The following is a 27,418-nucleotide window of genomic DNA, read 5'->3' on the forward strand; positions in this document are numbered from 1 at the left end:
TCAGAGTTAAAATTGGTGAGGAGCCCCAAGCAGGAAATGTATGTACGTGCCATGAAGGTCCACAACAAACAGCCACTTGCCTGTCTAAAAGGAAGTTCGTATGTGAGCAAGCCTTATCATGGAGTAAGGAAAGGTTGAAGGAGCAGAGGATCAGAGATGCTCACAGGCCAGCCTTGTTCTTCTTCAGAAAGGTAAATAATCTTGAGTAAAAGCTTAAACCCCTCTCTAAAATTGGGACTCTGTCAATTACTTTCATGAGTTGGCTGGGCCTCAGGACGTATACTAGTATGAAGCAAACTGTCCCCAGGTATTATGTTCCCAATACGAGCCCCAACAGAGACCAAGCTTTCTTCAGAGCCTGATAAAAGATCCCAGAGGGCCTTGAGTGCAAGCATCTGTAACACGCTCATCAGATGGCTCAGAGCGAACTGCAGTAGTGCAGTGGCTATTATCCCAACCCGGTCAAGCCCCGAAGGGAATTGACTGGCCAGGGTGCTGAAGAAAGGGTTTTACTTCCCTTTACCACCACGCTAACCGGTGTTACGACTTCTCTGAAAAGTGCAGTGGCCAGAGCTCAAATACTCTAAAGACAAAGTGTGAGGGTTTACCACTGAAAAAAGACCTGCGCCATTTAGAGCGCACATAAAACCAGCTTTACCTGGTATACATGGAAGACAGCTGAGGTGAGCGGGGTAAAGAAAAATAAATCAAACTTAATGCAGGGGAGCAGGAAACAAAAACAAGGGAGCTGCGACAGGCGTCTGACCCTTCTGACACTGAGAAAGGGGTAGAGGATAAAGAGTGTGGGGGGTTGAGGCTGGGGCGTGGCTGCACTCTGAACGTGCTGTGCACCCCCGTGTGCACATTTTTAAAGGGAAAGCAGGCATTGCTTTGCAAAGTCTCCCATCCTGTTTGTGCTCAGTGGGAACTCCTTCAAATATGAAGTTATGGGGCGGGGACGTATGAGTAGAGATGGTATAAAGAGGGAACTAGGCAAAGGGGGAGAGGGACATTCTCTGAGACAGAATAGGGCATTGGGGGAGAGTAACTTTGCTCTGAAAGAGAAGTCAGAATGAAAGAATAAACAATATTATGATATGATAAGTCATTTATAAAGTGCCTATACACAAGTGTTTCTAGGCACGACAAGACAAGGGAGGACATAAGGAGGACAAAACAACAATCTTACTATGCCTTGTGTCATTCAGATCGTGCAAGTACAGGGGGAGGGAGAGGAGAAGTGTCGGGGTAGTGAGGGGAAGGGGAGAGTGCAAAGTAACTCGTAAGTGCTGCCAGGAGGTGGCTCATAGGTGCAGAGAATCAGGGGACTGTAGGGTTGCAGATACAGTCTGTTAAGTGGCTAGGAAGCCCGGAGGCAGTGCAAGGGCTACTGGTCGTGCAGGAGCATGGTCCCGTAAATATCGAGGGTTGCCAAGTAACCATTATGCGCAGCACACAGGGACATCAGCAAGGGAGAGGGAGCGAGATAGCGGAAGCAAAAAGGAAGGTCTTGAGTTGCTTCAGGAAACTTAGGTGGTCCTGCTCAAGTTTGAGAGAGGCAGCAAGGCTATTCCAGATGGAGGCTCCAGCCGAGGACAGAGATCTACTTCCCACTCTCTGCCTGGAGAAGCGTCTGACCCTCAGAGAATTAGAGGTGGATGAGCAGCTCGAGAAGGAAGATGTTTAGGAAGACAGTGTTGGAAGTAGTGCGGTCTCAGGCCCCATAAAGCCTTGTGGACGATGCAGATGGTCTTGGACTTGATCCTTGCTTCCATAGGGAGCCAATGAAGAGGTTTAAGAGCTGGAAAGATACAATCCCTGGGCTTGAGGCCAAGGTCAAGTCTTACAGTCCTGTTCTGGATACGTTGTAGTGGTCAGAGAGTAAAGGCAGGAAGATTTAGAAAGAGGCTGTTGCAGTAGTCCAGCCTAGAGAGGGCCATAGTTCTGGAGAGCCAGTGAGCTTCTGAGGGAAAGGGAGGAAAGGAAGAATACCTCTGAGGAGGTGCAGCTGATATTTTGACTTCTTAGAGACATCAACGATGTGAGGAGAGAAGGAGAGGGTGGAGTCGAAGATGACCCCAAGGTTTTTAACCTCATAGGTAGGAGCAGGAAGAGGGCCCAGAGTGGGCTGCCAGAGAGAGAGAGGAAAGGAGGAAGCTGGTGTTCCGATGAGGAGGATCTCAGTCTTACTGGCATCAAGGCAGAGATCATTTGGCGGCACACCATTCCTAAATTGCGGCCAGGCAATCTGGAATGAGAATAGGAGATGAGGCAGCTGAGAATAACCTGAAAGAAAACTGGGAGTCATCTGCATAACACTGAAGGTTGGAGCAGCGATGCAGTGGGCAAGAGGTGCCAGCTATTGGTTGAACAGCCAGGGAGAAAGGTTATACCCCTGGGGAACACCACAAGTAGAGAGAGAGAGGCTGATTGCACTTACTGACTCTGCAAGTAAGGTTTTCTCCATTCTCCTTCTTAGAGATATTAATCTGGTTCTTGCTCAATCCCTATCTTGTCAAAGTTGCAAGTAGGCTTTAAGCAAAGTATGGGCACTGCACTTAATGCTACAGTTATGGCGCACTTACTGCATAATGTGAAATTTCCCGGCAAAGGGCCTGTCTGTATGGCATCTTTGGACATGTCTGCGGCCTTCGACTATGTACTACGCAAAGTACTTTGGACAAAACTGAATCATTTTGGAGTTCCTTCCAACTTGGTTCAACTAATTGCCCTCCTACATCGGAATACCACAATTAAAATGTGTCTGACAAGTGGTGGCGCTCTTTCTAGACCCTTTCCAACTCATGTGGGAGTCAAACAGGGGTGCACGCTTGCCCCGACTCTTTTCAACCTTTACCTGAGTGATATGGAGAATCTGTGGAGTATGAACAATATATATCCAGCTAGGCTTGGTACCCTTAACCTACTATGGCTTGCTTTAGCTGATGATCTCATTCTCTTTGATCGTACTACGCTTGGTCTTTTACACAAACTGGATATTTTTCAGCAGTTTGCGTTAAAACACAATCTTAAGGGCAAAGGCTCAAAATCAAAGATCATTGGGCCTCATTCCGAGGCTGGCGCTATCCATGGAGTAAAGAGCAGCATGGTAAGCAACCATGGAGCTATTTACTCCATGGAAATCCGGCATGGTGAATGGAGTAATTACCGGTCCATTCCAAGGTTGGAGGGACCGGTAATTCCCCATTCACCATACCGGTTCCCCATCCCCATTCCTGCCCCCGTAGGGCTCAATGGGAATGGGGAAGGAGTAAATTACGGCACGGTAAATTACGGTGCCGTAATTTACTCCAAGGTCCCTTTGCGGGTTGGATTTTCAACGCCTGCTAAAAGCAGGCGTTAAATGCCAACCCGCAAAAGGGAACTCGGAATATGGTGGTAAGTGTTAACGGTCACCGTTGCCATTAACGGTGACCGTTAACCCTTACCTCCAGCCTCGGAATGAGGCCCCTTGTCTTTTCCAAACTTAAGCACCCCAAAACTATGAAGTGGACATTGGGTGGGGAACTAATCGAACATGTCTCCTCGATAAGATGCCTTGGCTACAACCTTACGAATCCATCTTCCATCACTATGTGTCAACTTTCTTTGAAAGATAAGAACACCCCTCTAGTTTCACATATGAAACGGTAATTCCACAAAGTCTGTAGATTCTTGATTGTCCCTGCTCTCGGTTGCTATCTGCTAAAAATGTGAACCTGTGATCTTATATGGCTTGGGACTTTCCTTTGTAGATATGGGGGACTCGCTAAACAAGCTACAGGCACAACTCTGGAAAGAGGTGCTGTCTATGTCAGCATCTGCTCCGAATTCAATAATTCAGCACGAGTTGGCACTTACCTCACTTAAAACCAGATCCCAGTGGAGACAACTCCTTCACTACTCAAAATGTCTTAATGCAGCAGAAAATTCACTCTATACAGAGCTAAATAGTTTTATGAAGAACAAACAGATTCCTTCTATGAGCAGATATGTGGGAAAGATATCAGACCATCATTGCATATGATAGGGTCGAGTGTTGACGAACTACTTAATAGACCGGGTAGAACAAAACGGAAACAATTTAGGTATGATTGGGCGGGTACTCTTGAATCAATACAATTCTATCACTCATACTCTGAATATATACATTTCCTGAGAAAAAGGGAATATTTTTCCACATATCTTTTTCGCTTCTCTTCTCCAAAAAAGTGTTCCCTCTACATGCGTTTTAAACTAAATCAACTACCTACTAAGGAGCAAACCATCCATTGGGGTGGTCATTCTAAATCCTCGGTAACCTCGACAGAATGTCGGTTCTGTTCTTGCTCTGATTCCATTGAAACCATGAAGCACTGGACAACTGAATGTTCGGCTCTTGCTATTAAAAGAGCCAAATACTTCAAACATAGGGTATTCTCAGAATCTGTAGTCTCGACGGATTTTCTCTGGTCAAGGTTTATGTGGGGGGAAAATCTTTCACTGATGCTTTCATTATGTCCATTTCTTACCAATGTTTTGGATCATTTGGATTGTTGATATACTATGTCAAATAGCTACATATTCAGAGTTTATATTCTTTTAATGGACTTTATTGGTACTTGTATGAAATATTTTATGATCTGAATAATTCTTTTTATTTGTATTTTATTCTTTTTTTGTGTGTAAGCTTTAATTAAAACCAAGTTAACTGACGCGAAATGACACATCCTTTTCAGGCGGGATTTAACCCATGAATACTTAACAATAGCAATAGCAAACTAAATTGGGAACTGACAACGATATGTCCTGATCTGAAAAAGACACAGAGTTATGTCGAAACACATCTAATCAGAAAGGGCCACTATTAAACTTATGTTGAACCACTCCAACAGATGTGTGTACTCAAATTCATGGAACCTAAATGTTTATTTTTTTTCACCAAATTTCCTATGGCACAGTAAATGGCGTGTAAGAAACTCAATCTAACTAGATGCTTGCAACGGAGTAGAGGAACTCTATGTCTCCCTAGCTTCCCACACAAATGCAACATTTTTTCACCTGAAACATAACATAAATCCAGTCGCAGGGGTCCTTAAGTTGATATCCTCTAAAAGGTTCCTCACAAAAAGATTTAATGAAAACCAAAACCACAATTTAAAACAAAATAGAGAGAGATAGAAGAGAGGAAAGACCCCAGTTAGACCTGAGAGGGTCGGTCAGTGAGACTGGAGGTCAGCCAGGCCAGGGCCTGACCAGTGATACCCAGGTTATCATGGAGGCGATTGAGCAGGATGGCATGATTGACCGTATCAAACGCAGAAGAAAGATCGCGGAGAATCAGGACAGAGGGAAGGTTGCAATCAAGGTTATAGAGCAGGTCTTCATGGGTGTTCAGGATAGCATTTTCCGGGCTTCTGGCAGCTCTGAAGCCAGACTGGTGGTTGTGGAGGCAACCAACAGATTCAGTGTGCAGATTAAGCTGGTCGATGGCCAGCTTTTCCAAGGGTTTGTCCAGGAAAGGAGTGATGGAGATCGAGCGGTAGTTAACCAGAGAGGAAGGATCGGCAGATGGCTTCTTTAGGAGGAGGTACACAAGTGAGTGCTTAAGTGGGGATGGGAAGGTTCCAGTGGCAAAGGAGTGATTGCAGAAATCGGCCAAGGCTAGAGCAAGGGTGACGATGTGGTCCTTAATGGTTCTGGAGGAGCAGGGGAGCACCTGCTTTGATAAGACTTTCGTAGATCGGACTGGTCTAGAAACATCTTCGGGAGTGAACTGTGGGAAGGAGGAGAAAGGAAGAGGAGAAACGGCCGAAGTGGGACCTGGAATGGTAGATGGAGAGGAAGAAGAGGCAGAAGAAGAGAGAGTGGACAGGATGTCATGAATTCTAGTGGTGAAATTAAATGGCAAAGTCGTGCAAAGGGCCTGGGAGGGAACAGGAGAGGTAGAGACTGCAGCAGGATTTTCCAGCTCTTTGCAGATTTTGAAAGGTCTGGCCAAGCTGTTAGAGGCCGCCGAGACGCCGGCTTGGATGTAGGCTCTCTTCTTAGAGAGCACAGAAAGTCTGTACTGCCTTTGGAGCAGTCGGCAGGCCAATTTGTCGGAGGATGCACTTGATGCCCTCCACTTCCTCTCAGCCACCCTACACTTACACTTAAGGGTGGCAAGTTAAGAATCATACCAATAGTTGCATATGGATACAGGCTTCAAAAGGATCCTCATGACAGGGAAAAGGACATCAAGAGTGTTAGAGATAGAGAGATGAAGGTTGGAAAGGGCTGTGTCACATTGTGAGTCAGCTGAAGGTGTAGAAGAAGGAGAGTATAACCAGGTTACTCACTGTAGTGACGGGGACGGCGGGCGGGCGTATGGAGGAAAGGGGACTATGGACTAGGAGTAAGGTAGTCACTACGTTGAGTAACCTGGTAATACTCCTACGTCCTGTCTCCTTTCCTCCATACTTATGGGAGATTCCCAAGCACTCCTTACAGGAACTATGGGTGGATGGAAAAACCCCTTACAGAAACAGGTTCTTCAGCACAGCCTGACCAAACTGAGCATCAGTTCTTGAACTAAGGTCTCGACAATAATGTTTACAAAATGCCGATGGGGAGGCTCAAGTAGCTGCCTTTGCAATGGTCTCCCAGGGAACATATTTCTGAAAGGCAACTGCTGCTGCCTTGCCCCGCACCAGGTGTGCATGAATACCTTTAGGAGGCTTCAGCCCTTGAACGGTGTAAGACTCCGTAATGCAGGCCGCGATCCATCGGAAGATGGTGGCCTCAGAGGCCTGCTTACCTTGTGGATTATCAAAGGTGACGAACAGTTGAGAAGAGCTCCTAAGTTTGGAAGTTCTGTCAAGATTGAACTTAAGAGCCCTTCTAACATCCAGACAGTCTAGAACCCTTTCTGCCGCTGAAGCAAGGTTCGGGAAAAAGACCGGCAGGGAAATAGACTGGTTTAGATGGAACTCAGAAACCACCTTCAGCCAGAAAGCAGGGTTTGTCCGTAGAACCACCTTATCCTTGTGAAAAGCCAAGAAGGGATGTTCCACCGACAAAGCTTGGAGCTCGCTCACGCGCCTTACCGAAGTGACAGCCACCAAAAAGGACACCTTCCATGACAGATGATTGAGGTCAACCGTGGCCATTGGTTCGAAAGGCTTGTGGCACAACACTGTCAGGACTACATTAAATCCCACGCCGGGTGCGAATTGGAGGATAAGGGCGTGTCAAGCCTGCAAAATGTCTCTTAACCACTGGATTAGACAGAAAGTAAGAACATTGGTCGGTAGATAGGTAGGCGGAAACCGCCGAAAGATAAGTTCTACATGACAGAACATGAACTCCTGACTTTGCTAAGTAGGATACAAAGGACAATACTGTGTCAATCATAGCCCGCCTTGGGTCCAACTGCATGTTCAAACACCAATGACAGAACCTAAGCCATTTGCTTCTGTACTGGAACCTGGTCGAAGGTTTTCTGGCTGCCTGGATAATGCGCATGTTATCCGCAGGCAGGCTAAAATGTTCTAAAGACCTGAACTCAGGCACCATGCCGCCAAGCTCAGTGATTGTGGGGAGGGGTGCCACAGTTGTTGTTCCCCCTGGTGAAGAAAATCGGGGGCCACCGGTAGCCTGATCGGCGGATACACTGACAGGTGTTGGAGTTCTGAGAACCAAAACCTGGCTGGCCACCACGGGGCTATGAGCAGAAGAGAACAGTTAACCGAGTTCTTCAATTTGCAAATCGTCAGATGAACTAGAGGCAGAGGCGGGAAGGCATAAGCCCTCATGTTGTGCCATGGGATCTCGAGAGCATCCCCCAGAGAGGAGACCCCCATTCCGTTCCTGGAGGCAAACAGAGGAAGCTTCTTGTTTGCCGCTGTAGCGAAGAGGTCAACTTCCGGAGTGCCCCAGCGCAGGAAAATCCATGAGAGGATCCCCGCCTTCAGTTCCCACTCGTAGCTGACTATAGTCCGCCGAGTGAGGGCATCTACCGTGACATTCAGCTGGCCCGGAATGTACTGCAAGTAGCCAGACACCATGCTGAACCGCCCACTCTCAAATCTGGATGGACAGCTCCATGAGCGGGGGAGATTTGGTGCCCCTTGCTTGTTGATGTAAAACATCGACACCACATTTTCTGTGCGAATTCGGACCACCTTGTTGGCTACGATCGGTCTGAACGCCTTGAGCGCTAGGAAAAATCGCCCGGAGCTCCAGATGATTTATATGGAGGAGCTTGTCCTGGGGCGACTAAAGATCCGAGACCTGAAGAAGATCCAACGTCGCACCCCACCCCAGAAGGGAGGAGTCCGTCGTGACCGTTATCGTCGGAGCTGGGTCCGCCTCCACGGACAGGTTGTTGAGAGACGACCACCAGTCCAGGTCCGCTCTCATGGAAGCTGGAATCGTTATCAACTTGGAGTCCGGATCCACAGCCTGAAGCCAAGAGCTCCGAAGAGCCATCTGAGTCTGCCTCATCTTGAGGCGAGCAAGAGGAAGCGCAGAAACGCATGTGGCCATGAGGCCCAGAAGCCTCTGAAACCACCAGGCCGACATGCTCTCCGACTGCGCAAACATCTGACACGTGGCCAACAGATCCGCCATTCTATCCCCGGCTAGGTACACGCTGCAGTAGATCGTATTCCAGCGAAAACCCATGAAGATCAAGTCCTGAGAGACCGTCATGGAAGATTTCCGCCAGTTCAACCGACAGCCCGAGATGGAACAGGAGCTGGAGGAGATACTGAAGATTGCAGGCAGCTTTCAGCGGGCAAGGGCTGCGCAAGAGCCAGTCGTCCAAATACGAATATACATGGATACCCTGCAGACAAAGATAGGCTGTGATCACCAACATCATCTTCGTAAAGACACGTGGTGCCGAACTTGGGCCAAAAGGAAGCACTTGAAACTGGAAATGCTCCTCTCCCACAGAAAAACAGAGATATCTCCTGTGTGGACCCCAGATCAGGATATGCATGTAGGCATCCTGAACATCCACCACGCTGAGCCAATCGCCCATCTGCAGGGAAGTCCGTATCTGGCTGGGCGTGATCATCTTGAATTTCTCTTGGGGAAGGAAAAGATTGAACTGGGAAAGGTCTAGGATCGTGCACAGTCCAGCCTGGTTGGGTTTGGGCACCGTAAATAGCTGGGAGTAGAAGCCCTCCCCTCGCTCCCCAAGAGGAACGTGTTCCATAGCTCTGAGGTCCTGCAGTTTCTGCACCTCGGCTTTTAGGGAGGGCGATCCCGACTGCTGGAAAGGAGGGTTGAAGGCTGGGGTAGAGGGTAGGGATAAGCGGAAGCCCGCCCGTGCGACTGACAAGACCCACCTGTCCTCGGTGATGGCCTGCCACGCCTCCCAATTAGACGCAATGAGTCCTCCCACCGGGGTCTTGTGCGAGCAAGGATAACCCTCATTTGGCAGACTTTTCAGTGGTGTTACCACCTGAACCTGAGGAGGAGGCTGAGGAGCGGGAGAAAAACCGAGTCTGTTGCTGCCTCTGGCGGTTATTACCCGAAGGAGTATCCACTCTGTGGGATTTCCAGTCTAGGAAGCCCCTGAAACCAGAGGAGGGCTGGCTTTGTGACAGCGGCCTCTGGGTCCTAAAAGGGGTTTTAACCAGGACTGACAAGGACTTAGCTGTCTGGGTGCTGTCCTTTGTTTTGGTGAGCTCCACATCCATTGTGGAATGAAAAAGCTCCTTACCGTCAAACGGCAGGTCCAACACCTTGTCCTGCACCTCCTTCGAGAACTTGGTGGCATGCAACCACGCCTGTCGAGAGGTGTCTACACCCAGCATAAGGCCCGAGCTGACGATTCGACATGATGAGCCGTGGCCTCAAACAGATCCATAGCCAAGACTCTGGCATCAGATAAACCCGACTTTGAGTCTTCCAGCTTCTCGACCGGAATGAACTCCTCGAACTCCGACGGACCTTTCCACATCTTCATAGTCGCCCCCTCTATTACCAGTTCCGCATTAGCCTGCCAGAGCTGCAAGTGAGTGAAAATCTTACTCCCAAGGGAGTCCAGGAGTTTGTCCCCTTTCCCCAGAACCTGAGTCGCCGTCATAGAAGAGGACGCTTCAGGCCTGGACTGCAAAGTGGCCGCAGCTAACTACTGTAGAGGAGGGGGGCAGACAAGATGACAGGGCCACCTCTTCCGAAGAATGCAGTCTGTATAGCGCATCAATTTTCTTATTGGCAAAAAGTCCACAGTGTGGCTTTTCCCAGACCCTGCGGACCTCGGCCAAAACGTCCTTCTGCAAGAACAGGCCGGTACGCTCCGAAGGAGACAAGGTGAACACCCTCGATAGCACACCCGCCTGTGGAGCGGGTGCCTCGGGGACTGGAACATCCAATAGGCACATCATGTCCAGTACCAGGTCGTGAAAAGCTCTAATAGAGCGGTGCTGGTCTTCGCTGTCCTGCTCGCCTTGCGCATCATCCAACAGGTCAGGATCCTGCTGAACCGTGTCAGGCACCACCTTGTCCACGGGGGACAATTGGGGCAAGGGCGGAAGGGTCGGTGGAGGCACCGTAGGCAAGGGCGGCGATGGCTGAACCACTGTCGGAACAGGTGGAGCCGGAGGCGCAGGCGGGCATATCTCCCTAAAAAGACCCTTGAAATACTCTCTCATGGGGTCGGTACGCATGAGCGTCTGAAATTTGCCAAAAAAGGCGTCCTCCGGAGACGGTTTTGGATCTGTCGGTGAAGGCCTCTCATGAGGAGGATAATTCCAGGGACGCAGAGGGGAGGGTTGCCATACAGGCCCATCCCCCGAAGTGTCCACAAAAATCAAAGGTGCCGAACCCAAAGGCAACGAGACATTGTGCGGAAGGGGCATAGGGCGTTGCAATCGTAAACTGGATGAAAAGGATGCTTACAAGGAATTTTATGTTCACCCGCGGAACCAACTCCTACACCTGAGGCCGATGGTGTAGTTGTAGGAGAAGCACCCAAAATGGCCGCCGTGGTCGTGGCGGGAACGGCCGCCATTTTGCCATCACCTGAGGGGAACTGCAGCATGTGTGGAAGTGAGGCAGGAGTCTCCGTCGGTGGGTCAGGGGTCTTAATTTTAGCCTTAATATTAGGAACCTCGGCCGAGCCGGTACTATGAGGCCTGGAATGTTTCTGTGACATACCAATAGCCAAATTGGCCTTCACAGGAAGGACCTCGGCACTGCCGGTAAAGGAAGAACTTTCACTCCTTGCCTCCTCAACAGTTCTGGCGTCGGCACTAGAGCGGGAACGGTGAGGAACAACTTTCACCGATAAGGCCTTGGCAGGCCTCTCAGAAATATTGGTCACTTTAGCCTCTGCACGAGGGACCTCGGACCCAGGTCCGGTAACAGCCTTACTAGCTTGGGCCTCGAAGATCCGTTCGGAAACACCAAGCCCAGCCGAGGCCTTAGGCCGCACCCCACTACTTTTGAGAGAAGCCGATAACGAGGTCTCAGAGCGAGCTCCCGTACCCCATGACTCAGTAGAACAGGGTCTACAGGCAGCTCCCACAGGAGGGGCCCCAGAGCGTGCTCCGGTATCCACAGGTCCCTTATGGAGACCCTCGGAGAGAACTCCGGTACAATTATTAGGCCCAGAATGCACCTCAGGGCAATCCCCGGTGACAGAGCGATCAACGCTCCTCCCGGCTCGGGAAGAGCATGGAAAGGTATCTCCCGGCCGGGGTGCTCTGAAAAGTAAAGAACTTACCGGGCGTTTCTTCTTTTCGTCGATAAACGCCTGAAAATGCGAAAGAGGAGTATGTCCGAACACCTCCTCCCACCGCTCCAACCGACGTTGAAGTGCCCAGACCAAAAGGGAGTCGCAATAAAAACAGGAGCCCCAACGGTGATCCAGACCCAAACACCCAACAGCGTCAGTGACACGATGAACAATCTGGAAAGTCTAGTTTGAACGACATAGACAGACTAGTACACGATCGCTAGCGAGAGCCAGAGAGGAGGACAAAAAGGGAAGAAGTTCTTCCAAGGATACAAGCACTGTTAGGCAGAATCCTGTGCAGTTCCCTTAGGGAGCACTACAGAAGATTAGGACTACAGGTGAGAGCAATAAATCCCCTTTGGTATCAGTCTGTACCACAAAGATTTAGTTGGTAGCTGTGGCTGAGCAGTCAGACTTATCTCAAGAGGGAGATGAGCAGTATTCAGGGTTTACACAATAGGCCTTCAGTACTATGGGACAAGGAAACACTGAACAAAGTTTTGTAGTAAAAGGATATATATATATATATATTTATTTTATACACTTCTAGTAAAACACATCTATCACAGTTCTTAAAGCACGCTAAATTCAGTCAAATAAAGTATGCACAACTCCCTAGTTAAATTGTAGACAAGTTTGAGCAAGAGTGAAAACTGAGCAAAACGGCACAGTGTAAACCAAACACAAATGGCACTCTAGCAATTTCTCACAAGGGAGGGAAAGCACAAGTTATACAGAAATTCCTCCTTACACACCCTAGCAACACTTCCCATAAGTTTGTGAACCAGTTTAAGCAAGACAGTGCATCAGTAAAAAAATACTTAATGAAAACTAAGCAACATGTCATTTCACAAGGTTTAAAAGTGGGAAGGAAAGGGTGGTTATAAGAAGTAGGTGCACCAACACATTTCTAGTTGAGAAGCAATCTAGAGAAGGCAGTTCTAACAACTTTAGCCAGAGTCAGTAGGCCTGTGCCAGAGTCAGTGGTACAGGGCAAGGCCCCAGGAGCAAAACGTTCTTGTAGCTGCAGTCAAGACTTTAGTTAACGATTCGAAATGGTGTATGCATAAGGTGAAAGACAATGTTAAAAGAGAGGGGCGGCCAACCCAACAGGTAGGTAAAGGATTTAAAACACCTTTAGCACTAGCACGCAGAAAGGGCGGCCTGGCGGAACAATGTACCTTATAAATGAAGAAGTGGCTGCTGCGGTAGCGGTTGTTCCTGGTAGTTCCTGCAGTTCGGGGGATCCAACAGAGGAAGAGAAGCTCTCGTCGTGGAGGAAGGTTTGAGTTACTGCACTACCCAGGGATGAAACCAGCCGCATTGCTGCCCGACGAATAAAAGTTACGCTCCTTTAAATCGCGGTCCGGGTGAACTGGTGCCTTGCTATCCGGTCTCCGAATACGGGGTACTGGCGATTCAACCAAGGCAGGTCCGGGAAGGCGATTGGCAAATTGGTTGGCCCCACCAGCTCAAGGGAAGAAGGCTCTTGCAGATGAAGATTTTCTCTCGTCGTGTGGAGGAAAGTGGTGAGCCGCTGCAGCAGGGCTTCACCGGTGGTTTAGTTGTTGCAGGTGTCTTTGGCTTCTCTCCTCTTCGGCTTCTTAGTTCCAGTGGCAACGTCTTGTTCTTCCAGTCCTCAGGACCTAGCTTTTATTCAAAAAGATCCCCATTCATACAGCCTAGCTGTCACTCACACAGTGGAGTGGTCATCTTGGCGGGAGACCCTCCAGCCTATCAGGATAGAGTGTGACATGGGTTGCTGAGGCAACCCTGTCCAGGGGTCCTACTCCCCCTCCCAGACAATGGACCCACCCCAGACTCAGTGGCGCCGAAAGGAGAGCTTCTCGGTAGACCCCCGCCAAAAGGACGAACAAAGGATCCCCGACCTGGGTTAGGAGTTTAGAGAAAGACACGAGAAAGAAGTTATATTAAAGTTCTGGCAAATAAAACCTACCAGAGTATAGTTAATATTAAAATACACCAGCGGTATGTTAGAGGCTGTCAGAAAATGTGGTAGCCTCGAACAATGGGAAAATCCCATAGGAAAATATTTGCGGTTGAATATTTACGATAGTAACCACTGCCACCAGCCAGAAACTTTTGAGAGAGGGACTGTACGGTACCCTCTCGAAAATGAACATAAGGGAAAATCTATTAACCCTTCCCATTACTTCCATAGTAAGATGGGTCATACTGGATTATTTCAAAAAAATTGACTAGCAAAGTCAATGGGGACTTTACATGCCCTGGGAGACAGTAGCCAGTCCCAGGGTATGGAGTCTATGTTTGGGGGTCGCTACGACACCCCTGTGTCACTGCACAGAGGGTGCTGTGTAACACATGTGAATAAAGATGGTTCCTATGAAGGTGAGAGAAACCCCATAGACATTAAACACAAAAATAGCCTAGAACACACATAGCAAAAATGCATAAGAGTGGGAAAAAGAGTCTCACTCTTAGCAGGAAAAAGAAACAAACCCTCCAAATCCAGCAAAGCTGCTGGGGTACTCTATAGGTAAGGGAAATTAGCCATAAAATGAGAATTCTCCCTAACACTCGCCCCCCGCCCCTCCAGACTAAGGGACAGGAGGATCTAATCCACTCCTGGATGAGTCTCTTACCTCTAGTCGGTTAAAAATATCCTAGAGAGACCATCAGCATTTTGGTGGTGACATCCTGACCTGTGCTCAATGGTAAAATCAAATCCTTGGAGGCAGATTGACCATATTGGCAGTTTTGGGTTTTCCCCTTTCATTTGCATCAACCATCTCAAGGGTTGGGGGTCTGTTTGAATGATGAAAGTAGATCCATACAAGTATGGTCTAAACCTCTTCAAAGACCACACAATGGCAAAACATTGTGTCTCAATAGTTGCCCACCTTGTTTCAGGTTCCTTCAGTCTCCTACTGATGAAGCAAATGGGGTGCTCCCTACCTTTGTCATCCAGTTGACTGAGGACTGCACCTATACTTATATTGGAAGCATCTGTCTGCACAATGAAGGGTTGGTGGTAGTCAGGAGCTCTGAGAACTGGAGCTTGACAAAGGGCTTTCTTCAGGCTTTCAAAGGCCTGATTGCACTCCTCATTCCATTTGATCTTTTTAGGGAACTTAGAAGGAGATTACATTCAGTGGAGAAGTTATGGATCCATAGTTCTCAATGAAATTCCTGTAATACCCAGTGAGGCCTAGGAAGGCTCTCACCTGGGTTTGAGTAGAAGGGGTTGTCCAATTTTGCACAGCTTCAATCTTGCTGAGCAAAGGCCTTATTTCACCACCTCCTACCTCATGCCCAAAGTAGACCACTTTATCTGACCAATTTGACATTTGCTTTCCTTTATGGCCAGATGGGCCTGTTCCAGGGCCTGCAAAACATAGCCTAGGTGGTCAACATGTTCTTTCTAAGTAGGGCTTAACACTACAATCTCATCCAAGTATGCCATGCAGAGGTCCTCCATCCCATTCAGAACCTGGTTAACCATCCTTTGGAATGTAGCACGTGCATTCTTTAATCCAAAAGGCATAACCTTAAACTGGTATAAGCCCACTGGGGTGGAGAATGCAGTTTTCTCCTTGGCATGGTCAGTCAGGGCTATTTGCCAATAGCCTGACGTGAGGTCAAATGTGCTGAGGAACTTGGCTGAACCAAGTCTATCCACTAGATCATCTGTCCTTGGCAAAGGATGGGCATCAATCTTAGTGACTGTATTTAGAGCTCTATAGTCCACACAGAATCTCAACTCCTTGGATCCTGCCTTTGGTACTAACACAACTGGGATAGACCATTGTTAGGCAGAATCTTGTGCAGTTCCCTTGGGGAACACTGCAAGAATATTAAGACTACAGGAGTAAGCAGTAAACCCAATTGGTAGCAGTCTGCACCACCCAGATTTACCTGGTAGCTGTGGCTGAGCAGTCAGATTTCTCTCAAGATGAGTAGGGCAGTATACAGAGGATACACAATAGTGCTAAAACACAGTAGAGCAAGCAAACACTGACCAGAGCTTGGTATCAAAAGTATATAATTATTTATTTAACACACACTTTAGAAAATACACTAAGCACTATAGATCAAAGCAAGTTCAAACACAATCAGAAAAGTATACACACCTCCCTTAATAATTATTAGACAAGTCCAGGTCAAAACACCACTATTTGTAAAAACAGATGTGAGCGCGTAACTTAGATGGCACTCCAATAATTAAGTTAAAGGGAGAGAAAAAGGCAGGTCATGAAAATAAAACAGTTCCCAACACTTTTCTAAGACCACAGCAAGTTAGTGAAGGCAGGGTCTACTGTAGAGCCAAAGTTTATAGGCCAGGCCCACATTAAATGGAGCAAGGCGGAATGTGCCCAAGATCACACAGTTTAAAATGCACTAAAGTCTTTGCAAAAATGTTCAAAAGAGGTTGGTTTGATGCGAAAGGTAAAGTTAGAAGGTCTGGGGGCCAAACCTGTTGGACAGCCAAGGATTTAAGGGTCACCTTTAGCAAACCGTGGAAAGGGAGGTCAGGTGGAACACAGTACCTTTAAAAGTGAGGAAGCTCCAACGGTGGCAGTTGTTCCTGGCAGCGGGTGCAGTTCGTGGTTTCGACCAGGGGAAGAGAAGATCTCGTCGAGGAGGAAAGTTGGGGTCGTTGCACTGCCCAGGGAAGAGACCAGCCGCGTAGTTTGTTCGGTTAAAAGGTGCGTTCCTTTTATTCGCGGTCACAATGGTGAAGCTTGGCTATCCGGCCGCCGGGGTGCTTGGCACTGGCGATTCAAGCAAGGGACATCCTGGAAGGCCATTGGCAAACTGGTTGTTCCCACCAGCTCAAAGAGAGAAGACTCTTACAGCAGAAGATCTCTTGTCGTCGGGAAAGTGGTGAGGTCGTTGCACCAGGGCTCCACGGGTGGTGTCGTCATTGCAGATGGCTCAGCTTATCCCCTCTTCGGATTTCTTAGGTCCTGTGGCGACTTCTGAAGTTCCAGTCCCAAAAGCCCTGCTTTTATGCAGAAAAAACCCCATTCAACAGCCCAGCTGTCACTCATACATGCTAAGTGATGAGCCGGGTGGCTCACCACTGGGCCAATCAGAACAGAGTGCGACTTGGGTTGCTACGGCAACGCAGTCCAGGGTGCCAATTCCCCCACCCACACATCCTGTGGAACCCAGACAGAGTGGCACCAGTTAGAGGGCTTCTGTGGAGAAGCCCGCCAAAAAGTGGAACAAAGGGCCCGACCTTGGTTGGAGTTACAGAGAGCCACACAAACGCCATTTTGGAAAAGAGTTCTGGCGAAAAGACCCAACCAGGGATTTTATATTAAATAAATAAACCAGCGGTATCTCTAACATTGCACCAAAAAAGTGGTGCGTTTAAAATCAATGGAAAAATCCCATAGGAAATATTCTGGTGGAATATTTTGCGTGGTAACCACTGCCACCAGCCAGAAACTCGACAAGGGGGGACTGGGCAGTGCCCCCTTGGAAACAGAGGCAATTTAATTAACCCCTTCCAGTACTTCCACAATATGATGGTTTGTACTGGTTCTGTTCACAATTTTGGACTAATAAAGTCAATAGTGACTTTACATGCCCTGGGAGACAGTAGTCAGTCCCAGGGTATGGAGTCTATTTTTGGGTGTCACTATGACACCCCTGTGTTACTGCACTGAGGGTGCTGTGTAACACATACACTAAAACAGATGATACCCTATGGAGTAAAGGACCCCATGGCCCATAAGCACACAATAAGTCAAAGACATACCTCAAATCATGCCTAAGAGTGGGAGGAAAAGAGTCTCACTCTTAGCAGGAGAAAAAACAAACCCCAAAAATCCAGCAAAGCTGCTGGGGGACTCACTAGGTTTGGGAAATTAGCCTTATAAGAGAATTCTCCCTAACACTCGCCCCCCCCAGTCTAGGGACAGGAGGATTGAATCCACTCCTGGATGAATCTCATACCTCTAGTCGGTTACAAACATCCTAGAGAGACCATCAGCATTTTGGTGGTGACACCCTGACCTGTGCTTAATGGTGAAATCAAAGGTTTTCCTTTGTAAGCTATATGACCTACAAACCCTTTGAGGAACAACTTTCTTTTTAATTCTATAGGGGATCTGATTGACCAGTCCCTCGGAAGTTGGGACAACTCCTGAACCTGTGATAGGCTTTTTCAAGGGGTCCTTATAAAGGATTCCCTTAGATCTAGAGGGGCCTCCAGGGTTCCTCACCACCTCTCTGTTGGGAGCAGGTTGGGTCTCAGGCCTCATGGGTGGAGGGGCTGGTGTTAGGCAATGTACCTGCTTCCCATTCCTCTTAGATCTAACCTTACCTACTTTAGGAGTTTCCCTCTGTCATGATCTCTGCTTCCAAAAGGTCAGGGTTTTCCCAACTCCCTTGGAAGCAGATCCATAACCCAGGTTCCGAGTGCCAACCAGTCCCAATTGGGACCTTTTGGACCCAGTCCTGGCGCCAGTGGCACCAGGCTCATAAATATGCCCAGTCCCAGCGCTGGAAGCGCCGGGCTCATAATGCTTGGGTGGACTTACCTGCAGCAGACCATGCTGCTTACTTGCCTGCCAGTTGAGCCTCTGATCCTCTTCTGTTTGGAACTACTTTTCCTGTTGGGTGGGGCAGGAGCCACTCCCTAGATTCAGAACACTGGAACTCTTCTGGAAAGCAGGAACTCTTTTCTTACCTAGGCATGGCTGTGGAAGGAGACACCTAAGCACTACAGGAGGCTATTTAAACCACACCCGATGGATGAATCTTGCTTTGCGTTATTCTGCATCCTCTGCAGCAGAACGCTCATCGTGTCTTCTGCATCTGATCCTGGGCCTAAGGAAAAAGGCTTACCATCCTGAATCCAGTCTTCAGCAACACCTATAAAGACAAGAAAGAACAGGTTAGCATTACGGTCCTCAGTGACAGCTCTTCACTTACCTGGTCCATCGGCTGTCACCAACGCCTCGCGCTGCATTCCGGCATCTGAAAGACAAAGGCTTACCTACTCTTCGTGCGCTCCGGAGGTCTTCACACTGCATTCCGGCATCTGAAAGACAAAAGCTTACCAACTATTCGCATGCTCCGGAGGCCTTCGGCGCTGCATCCTGCATCTGAAAGACAAAACAAGGTGCGTTTAAAGACATTGGGGAATTTTAATACTCACGTGCCATTACTCCTTTCCATATCTAACCCAGTGGGTATTCCGGCACCCTGCAGCCGCTCCGAACTTGTACCTGCAAAATAAAAAGACAGTTAGAGCGCATCGTGAAGCAGGCAACAAGCGCTTACTTACGTGCTTCCAGGCGCTTCTATTCATCACACGGGCTCCATCTTCAACTCACTTCAGCCCGTCATCCGCCATCGCCGGAACCCTGCAAAACAAGAAACATCATTACTAAAGACTTTAAAGACATTAGAATTACTCAAAACTTTCCGTTCGTGCAGTAAACGACGGACAGCAGTCCTCTGAAGTCAAGAGGCCTGCTCCCCTTATCCAGTGAAGAAACTGGTTACAGCACCCTGCCCCGAGGCAGATGGAGAGCACGGCGTTCACTTACCTAAGGTGAGAGCGTTAACCTTTGGGGTTCTACAGGAGAAGAGAAAGGGAAGAAGAGAGAGACATTCAATAACCCAGTTCCTTAATCCCATATTTTCTATCTGCAGACATCTTACCCTCCGAGTCAGACATACAGTGCACAGAGGTCCAGCCCAAAGAGCCAGCCGTGTGTTACACATCACCTTTGAAGATACGGTATACGCCCAGTCAAGACCGGCGCCTCTACGGGAATCAGGTGAGCGTTACACCCTCCCAATACTAGGATTTGAGTTGGAGTCTTCAGTAGAAGGTCCAACAGTCTGAAGGTTTTTGGCCTTAGACTTCTCTTTTCTGGTTTTCCACCAGCACTGAGAATTACCAGTTCTCTTAGGTCTAGAGAGGGGTCCAGTTGGTCTATCCACCTCTTTCTCAGAAGCGGGGGAATCAGAGACTCTAAAACTGGGGGAACAATGATGGAGCTTGCTTCGGGCTCCCATTTCCCTAACATACTAGCCTGAAATTTGCCTGGGTTAGAGGTCAACTTACTAACACCAGGGCTTGGGTTGGGGTTCTCAGTAGAGGTTCCCACAGGCTTAGAGGGGTCCCTTAAGGCGGCCTCTCTAGCCAATTTGGTTAGGTCCTGCTTCTCCATACTGGGAGGCCTTGTGGTACTGGATATTACTCCTATAGTTTTTAGATCATTCCCCAACAGAACTCTCCCAGGCACCTCAGTTCGAACACTGACAGGAATCCTCACTGTCATGTCATTACACTGAGTGAGGGCTGGTAGAATAGGAACCATCTGGACAGGGCCTCCAGAAAATGTTGTGGGACCTTTGGGTGCCTTAGCAACATCCTTAAGTTTGAAAAAGCTTTCATCCACTACTGTTCTGCTGGCCCCAGTGACTCTCCTGGCAGGAGTATCCTGACCATTGACAAGAACACTGTCCATGTAATACACTTTAGAGTTTTCTGGTAGGGAGTCATACACATCCCTATTCTGTTTTCTAACCAGACCCATGGAATCTAGGGATACAGTTGTTTGAAGACCCACGGGTCCTTCAGCAAAGACTTCAAAGTGAGCACTGGCCACTTTTACTTCCTCCTCAGGAGTGAAGGCTAAGGAGACTGTGCTGATCCCAGAAGGTTTACCCTTACATCTGGGATCTCCTTTGATATGGTCAGTTACCCCACAGACATAGAATGTACCAAATGCTCTCTGGAAGGGGGGCTTCTGCTGACCTCTTTCTGGTTGAACAGCAGACGACTCACTAGCCCTATTTGGTTTCCTTTGGGGCTTACGCTGGTTATTTTGTTGTTTTTGGCCCTATTTGGGTTGGGAGGTATTAGAAGTCTCTTGGTTCCCTTTTGGTGGCTGCTTTCCCTCATCCTTTTTCTGAGTGACCCCTGAATCCTTGTGAGTAGCCCTGTTGGCAACCCACAAGTCAGCAGCCTTAGCTAGCTTCTTGGGATCTATTTCCTTTGAATCAGCCAAGTGCTGTCTGAGCTCAGGAGAGCAGGCATCATAAATTGACTCCAACATAACAAGATTTCTCATTCCCTCATAAGTGTTCACTCTGTAATCCTTAATCCATCCCTCTAAATTCTTCAGACTTTCACTCACCCAGGTAGCCCAAGGGGTACCATCCTGCTTTTGGGCGTCCTAAACCTCTTAAGGTACTTGGAAGGGGTCTTCCCAGATCTAGCTATCAAAGCTAGCTTCACACATTCATAATCCGTCCTATCCACCTCCCCCAACTCCATTACCATATCAGATGCAACGGGGGGAAGCCTAGAGAATAACCAGGGGATCAACTGGAGCCCATGATTATATTCAAACATAGCTAACCAATCTAATACATCCAACTTAGGTTCATACATACCCACAATATCTTTAGGCATCCGGGGTCTTTTTGGACTGGAAGATCTAGAGGATTAGGGGAGAGAAGCATTTTCCGAAGACAATTTCTTCATCTCAAGCTCATGAATGAGCTCCATTTCTTTGAGCCTTAGTTCTTGATGTCTCTGTTCAGTTTGGGCACTAATTCTTTTGAATTCTAATTCAAGTCTCATTTTTTCTAGTGAGATAAATTCAGGACTTAATGTCGGACCTGTTAAAGCTCCAGTAGCCACAGGTTGAGGCCTTTGAGCAGGCAGAGGACCAGAGGAGGTGACATTGTTATCCTCCTCTTCCTCATCTGTTTCAACAATAACATTTTCAGCATTATCATCCTCAATGTTTCCTACATCTGCTGGGGTAGTGGGCACTACAGCACCACTGTTCAGACTTTGTTTCTTTAACAGTCTATCAATCATTTCTAATTTCTTGCCTTTGACAGGAAGACCTTTCTGTCTACACAGATCCCTTAAATAATCAGCAGTATTAGTAAGGAGGGTCTCCTGGCTGTAACTTTCCACATTTTTGACTTTGTTCAAAATAAACTTTTTTGTGATGGTTAGCCTTGTGGTTATTTGAACCAAGGTACTAGCAGAACTCTAAAATATAAATCCAATACTTTTATCCTCACCGCTGTACACCAGTGTTAGGCAGAATCCTGTGCAGTTCCCTTAGGGAGCACTACAGAAGATGAGGGCTACAGGTGAGAGCAATAAATCCCCTTTGGTATCAGTCTGTACCACAAAGATTTAGTTGGTAGCTGTGGCTGAGCAGTCAGACTTATCTCAAGAGGGAGATGAGCAGTATTCTGGGTTTACACAATAGGCCTTCAGTACTGTGGGACAAGGAAACACTGAACAATGTTTTGTAGTAAAAGGATATATATATATATATGTATATTTATTTTATACACTTCAAGTAAAACACATCTATCACAGTTCTTAAAGCAAGTTAAATTTGGTCAAAGAAAGTATACACAACTCCCTAGTTAAATTGTAGACAAGTTTGAGCAAGAGTGAAAACTGAGCAAAACGGCACAGTGTAAACCAAACACAAATGGCACTCTAGCAATTTCTCACAAGTGAGCGAAAGCACAAGTTATACAGAAATTCCTCCTTACACACCCTAGCAACACTTTCCATAAGTTTGTAAACCAGTTTAAGCAAGACAGCGCATCAGTAAAAAAATACTTAAATGAAAACTGAGCAAATGGCATTTCACAAGGTTTAAAAGTGGGAAGGAAAGGGTGGTGATAAGAAGTAGGTGCACCAACACATTTCTAGTTGAGAAGCAATCTAGAGAAGGCAGTTCTAACAAATTTAGCCAGAGTCAGTAGGCCTGTGCAAGAGTCAGTGGTACATGGCAAGGGTCCAGGAGCAAAATGTTCTTGTAGCTGCAGTCAAGTCTTTGGTTAACCATTCGAAAAGGTGGATGCAGAAGGTGAAAGAGAATGTTAAAGAGAGGGGCGGCCAACCCAACAGGTAGGTAAAGGATTTAAAACACCTTCAGCACTACCGCGCAGAAAGGGCGGCCTGGCGGAACAATGTACCTTATAAATGAAGGAGTGGCTCCTGCATTGCTGTTTGTTCCTGGTAGTTTCTGCAGTTCGAGGGATCCAACAGAGGAAGAGAAGCTCTCGTCGTGGAGGAAGGTTCGAGTTACTGCACTACCCAGGGATGAAACCAGCAGCGGTGCTGCCCAACGAATAAAAGGTACGCTCCTTTAAATCGCGGTCCGGGTGGACTGGTGCCTGGCTATCCGGTCTCCGAGTACGGGGTACTGGCGATTCGACCAAGGCAGGTCTGGTAAGGCGATTGGCAAACTGTTTGGCCCCACCAGCTCAGGGAAGAAGGCTCTTGCAGATGAAGATCTTCTCTCGTCGTGTGGAGAAAAGTGGTGAGACGCTGCAGCAGGGCTTCACCAGTGGTTCAGTCATTGCAGGTGTCTTTGGCTTCTCTTCTCTTCGGCTTCTCAGTTCCAGTGGCGACGTCTTGCTCTTCCAGTCCTCAGGACCCTGCTTTTATGCAAAAAGATCCCCATTCATACAGCCTAGCTGTCACTCACACAGTGGAGTGGTCATCCTGGCGGGAGACCGTCCAGCCTATTAGGATAGAGTGCGACATGGGTTGCTGAGCAACCCTGTCCAGGGGTCCTAATCCCTCTCCCACACAATGGACCCACCCCAGACTCAGTGGGTAGAATCCCGCCAAAAGGACGAACAAAGGTTCTCCGACTTGGGTTAGGAGTTTAGAGAAAGACACGAGAAAGAAGTTATATTAAAGTTCTGGCAAATAAAACCTACCAGAGTAAAGTTAATATTAAAATACACCGGCGGTATGTTAGAGGCTGTCAGAAAATGTGGTAGCCTCGAACAATGAAAAAATCCCATTCGCGGTTGAATATTTACGGTAGAAACCACTGCCACCAGCCAGAAACCTTTGAGAGAGGGACTGTACGGTACCCTCTCGAAAATGAACATTAGGGAAAAACGATTAACCCTTCCCAGTACTTCCATAGTAAAATGGGTCGTACTGATTTAGTTCACAAAAATTGACTAGTAAAGTCAATGTGGACTTTACATGCCCTGGGAGACAGTAGTCAGTCCCAGGGTATGGAGTCTATGTTTGGGGGTCGCTACGACACCCCTGTGTCACTGCACGGAGGGTGCTGTGTAACACATGTGAATCAAGATGGTTCCTATGGAGGTGAGAGAAACCCCATAGATATTAAACACAAAAATAGCCTAGAACACACATAGCAAAAATGCCTAAGAGTGGGAAAAAGAGTCTCACTTTTAGCAGGAGAAAAAAACAAACCCTTCAAATCCAGCAAAGCTGCTGGGGGACTCTATAGGTAAGGGAGATTAGCCATAAGATGAGAATTCTCCCTAACAAGCACGTCCAGTCCCGAACGAGCGGAGAAAAGGGCTGATGGGTGATGCGCGGGGCTTCGCCGAGATGGGTGGTATTACGGCCGCGTGCCGGGCCCCCCATAGAAAGAAAGGAAGGACTGTTTGACATTTTTAGATGCTTTTACAAAGTGCTCCGGTCCTGTCCCACAGGACGGAGGAATGTCCCACAAGTATGGAGGAAAGGGGACGGGTCGTAGGAGTAAGTAGTGGCAAAAGCCTCCCCTGACACACGCTTCATTGGCCGGATGACCGAGAAGGTGGTTGGCAGTGCTGGGGTCGGATTAACCTGAGGGGCAGAGAGCGACAGATGTGAGCAGAGAAGAAAGTGCTCAGTACAAGAAAGAGGAGTGGTGAGAAGCTTGGAGGGGCGGGTGGGGGACAGGTTTGACGAGAGCAGAACATCCAGTGTGTGCCCTGCAGAGTGTGTCGGGCCAGAGGGTAGAATAGAGAGAGTGGCAGAGGTTGCAGAGGAAATAACCCTGAGAGAAACTCCTGAAAGAGAAGAAGCGAGAGAGTGCAGTGTCCATTTCAAAACTTCATCCTAATAACTGTCCTTGCAGCACCTTCTCCCAATAGCATGACCCCACTGCAAAATGTGGTGAGGTGCACCTGAGATAACCACCAGAAGAGGCATACAAAGCCATAATGTAGAGCAATGACAATGGGGAAGAAAAGTCATAGGTAACGGAAATGTCCCAAGCCGGTTATCACTGTTGTGAAAATACTACAGGAGTGCTCTCAAAACTTCCTGAAGCTTCTGGCACCGCTACACATTTCACAAATCCCTTATATTCAAAAAGCAGGTTATTATAGCTGTAGGTGGACTTCCCATAAGAGTTGCTGATCACAGAGGGATGAACACTTTCAAACACCTGGAATACATTGCCCATAGTTTTCACCAGACAGACCCGAATCCTTGATGAGGTGCTCAGATCCTGCTCCAAAATAACCTGACACTGCAAAACCTGTTAGTACTTGTTCCATGTGCAATGAAAACAATAATTACAAAGGACAACAGAAGCTAATTTCTAAACTGCCCCATGTACTACTGCCCCTAATGCTCTCATACTTCACCAGCTCCTGCCTAAGCACTCCCATTACTTTAACAGCTCAGCTCTAAACCCTTCCCCATGTGTCAGTAGATGTGCCCAAACCTCTCTTCCACTGCCCTCAAACTCTCCTGCAAGCTTAGCAAGAATGCACTACACATTACCATGTATTTCACCGATTCAGTCTCAATTACTTCATCAGCTTTGAACTAAACTCGGTCACATGGGTCACTAGCCCAGCCCTAATCTCTCCTACATATGTTACTATGTATATCTTAAACTGCTATAACCTCCTGCATAATTTCCCCCATTTAAACAATTTCTGTTCTAAACCCTTCTACATACTCCACCATCTCTGTCATAAACTCAAGACGCACACATCATGATTTCACAGATTAGCTCACAGTGAAGACATCATCAAGCAAAACACAGATAACAGATTCTGAATTAACATACAATACTTTAGTAACTTAAATGTCAGGATGGTAAAAGGCCTGTCTTGCCCTATGCTAAGGGAGTAGTATCCTACTGAAATGAAACTAAGGAAAGTCTGAGTCAAAGAGGTCAATTTAAGAATCTGTCTGTGTCCAAAACACATGTTTGACCTCACTACTTATCTATACAATGTGTCGGGATGTCAGAAACCAAAAGAAACAGTGTCCAACATAAAGTTCTGAGTGTCTTCCATCTCGCAGCTTCCTTTCAGCTCCCTTCCCCGAGTACAAAACTGTTCCAACAAAAAGTCTCAAATTTACTTTTAAGTTCAGGATAATACAGTTTTAGTCAATACTCGGGGTTCCCTTCCCCAAGTTCCAAGCACCACAGTTCAAAACACAAAACACTTTGAGACTCGGTCCTCAAGGCAGTAAATGTTTCAAGTCTCAGGGTTCACTAAATATCCTTTCTCTTCTTAGGGCTCTTTGCCACACTTGTGCCCACCTTTTATGGTAGTTTTTCATGTAAATATCTTAACTGTGTTAGATGTAAATGTCGGGGTTCCTGTTAATTAGGCTTTTAAAGTGTATTTCTGTTATGGGTAGTTTTCACACAATTTGGTTTTCAATATGCCTCTTTTTAATTTCATTTTGAAGTTCTATTCACTTTAGAGTTCAGCATACAATGGTTTTGCTTGGAGTTAAAGTTCATTTTTAAAGTTCCATTTTAGAATTCATCATATGGTGGTTTTACTTTAAAGGAAAGTTCAGTTCCCTTTTAAACTCAATATGTAGCAGCTCTGTTTATTTGTAAAGTGTTCATTTAGTTCGGTAGGCACGGGTTGTAGTTGTAAAACACTTTTAACTCAACCCTCTGTTTAATATTCATTTAGTTTACTTCAAACAAAATACACAGCACTCTGAGACTTTCAAAAATGAGCTTTTCTTCAACACGCAACCACTCTGATACTAAGTATTACTGAAAGTTCAATAGTTGACAAAGGTTTTCTTCAGAGACCTTCGAAAATGTTTCTCCTCAAACACACAACCACCTTTAGAAAAGTTCAAACGCCTGTGCACCAAGGTTCTCACTCATTAGAAACTCATTGGTCGTGTTCGCAGCCTTCCCAGCAACGCAGAACACACAGCCTTCTGCTTTTCGAGTCAGGGGTCCAACTCCGGCCCCTCAGGCACTCCTGTGTGGATCTCTGAACACAGGGAAAGGAGTATCTTGGACCCACAGGAAAGGGACAGCCTCTCAACACGATTCCCTTCACAACTTCCAATCTGCTCCACAGAGCCTCCGCTCCTATGGTTCCTTAATGCCTGTACCGGCCTTCATGCTGCTTCTCCTGCTGTTTTTGTACAATTTGGTTGCCCAGCCGCTCACCCAGTGGTTCTCCTGGTGGCTTCCACAGTGGCTCCCTTTGCTGTTGGGCTAGTCTCCTTTTATACACCTGTAGCTCCTAGACAGGCTGCAGTGGGGAATTTCAACTAGTCCTGCCTGACCACAATCAACGGGACATGCCTGACCCTCACAGATCCTAGCAGGCATCTTCCTCGTCCCCGTACCAGAGGGGTAAAAGAGCATAGCCTTCATTGCTCTTAGTTGCAACTTCTGTCATTTGTAATGTGTGGGGAAACCAGGGAAACTGGTTTATAACAACCTATGAAGGCTAGGGAAGAGTTGGTCGTCAATAGGAAAAGGGGGATCCCATGTTTCACCCAATGGTACTCCACTTCCAGACCCCACAGACCCTCCACCAAGGAGATCCTCCCTCAGTTCGCCGCCCCCCGGTTCGGCATCCAAGAGCAATGGTCTTTCCCCAGCCACCTGCAGAGAGAATCCAAGGTGTTTAAGAGGGAGAATACTCTCAGATTTTTTACAT

The 27,418-nt window shown here is 47.5% G+C and overlaps 1 protein-coding gene across 18 annotated transcripts in view; it reads right to left on the minus strand.

Annotated features, from left to right (window-relative positions):
• CACNA1A (calcium voltage-gated channel subunit alpha1 A) overlaps positions 1-27,418 on the minus strand; it is a 2,932,691-nt gene that overhangs the window by 957,387 nt on the left and 1,947,886 nt on the right. The window lies entirely within an intron of this gene.

The sequence above is a fragment of the Ambystoma mexicanum genome, chromosome 3q, assembly GCF_040938575.1.
Source record: "Ambystoma mexicanum isolate Mex_15411 chromosome 3q, UKY_AmexF1_1, whole genome shotgun sequence".
Taxonomy (NCBI): Eukaryota; Metazoa; Chordata; class Amphibia; order Caudata; family Ambystomatidae; genus Ambystoma; species Ambystoma mexicanum.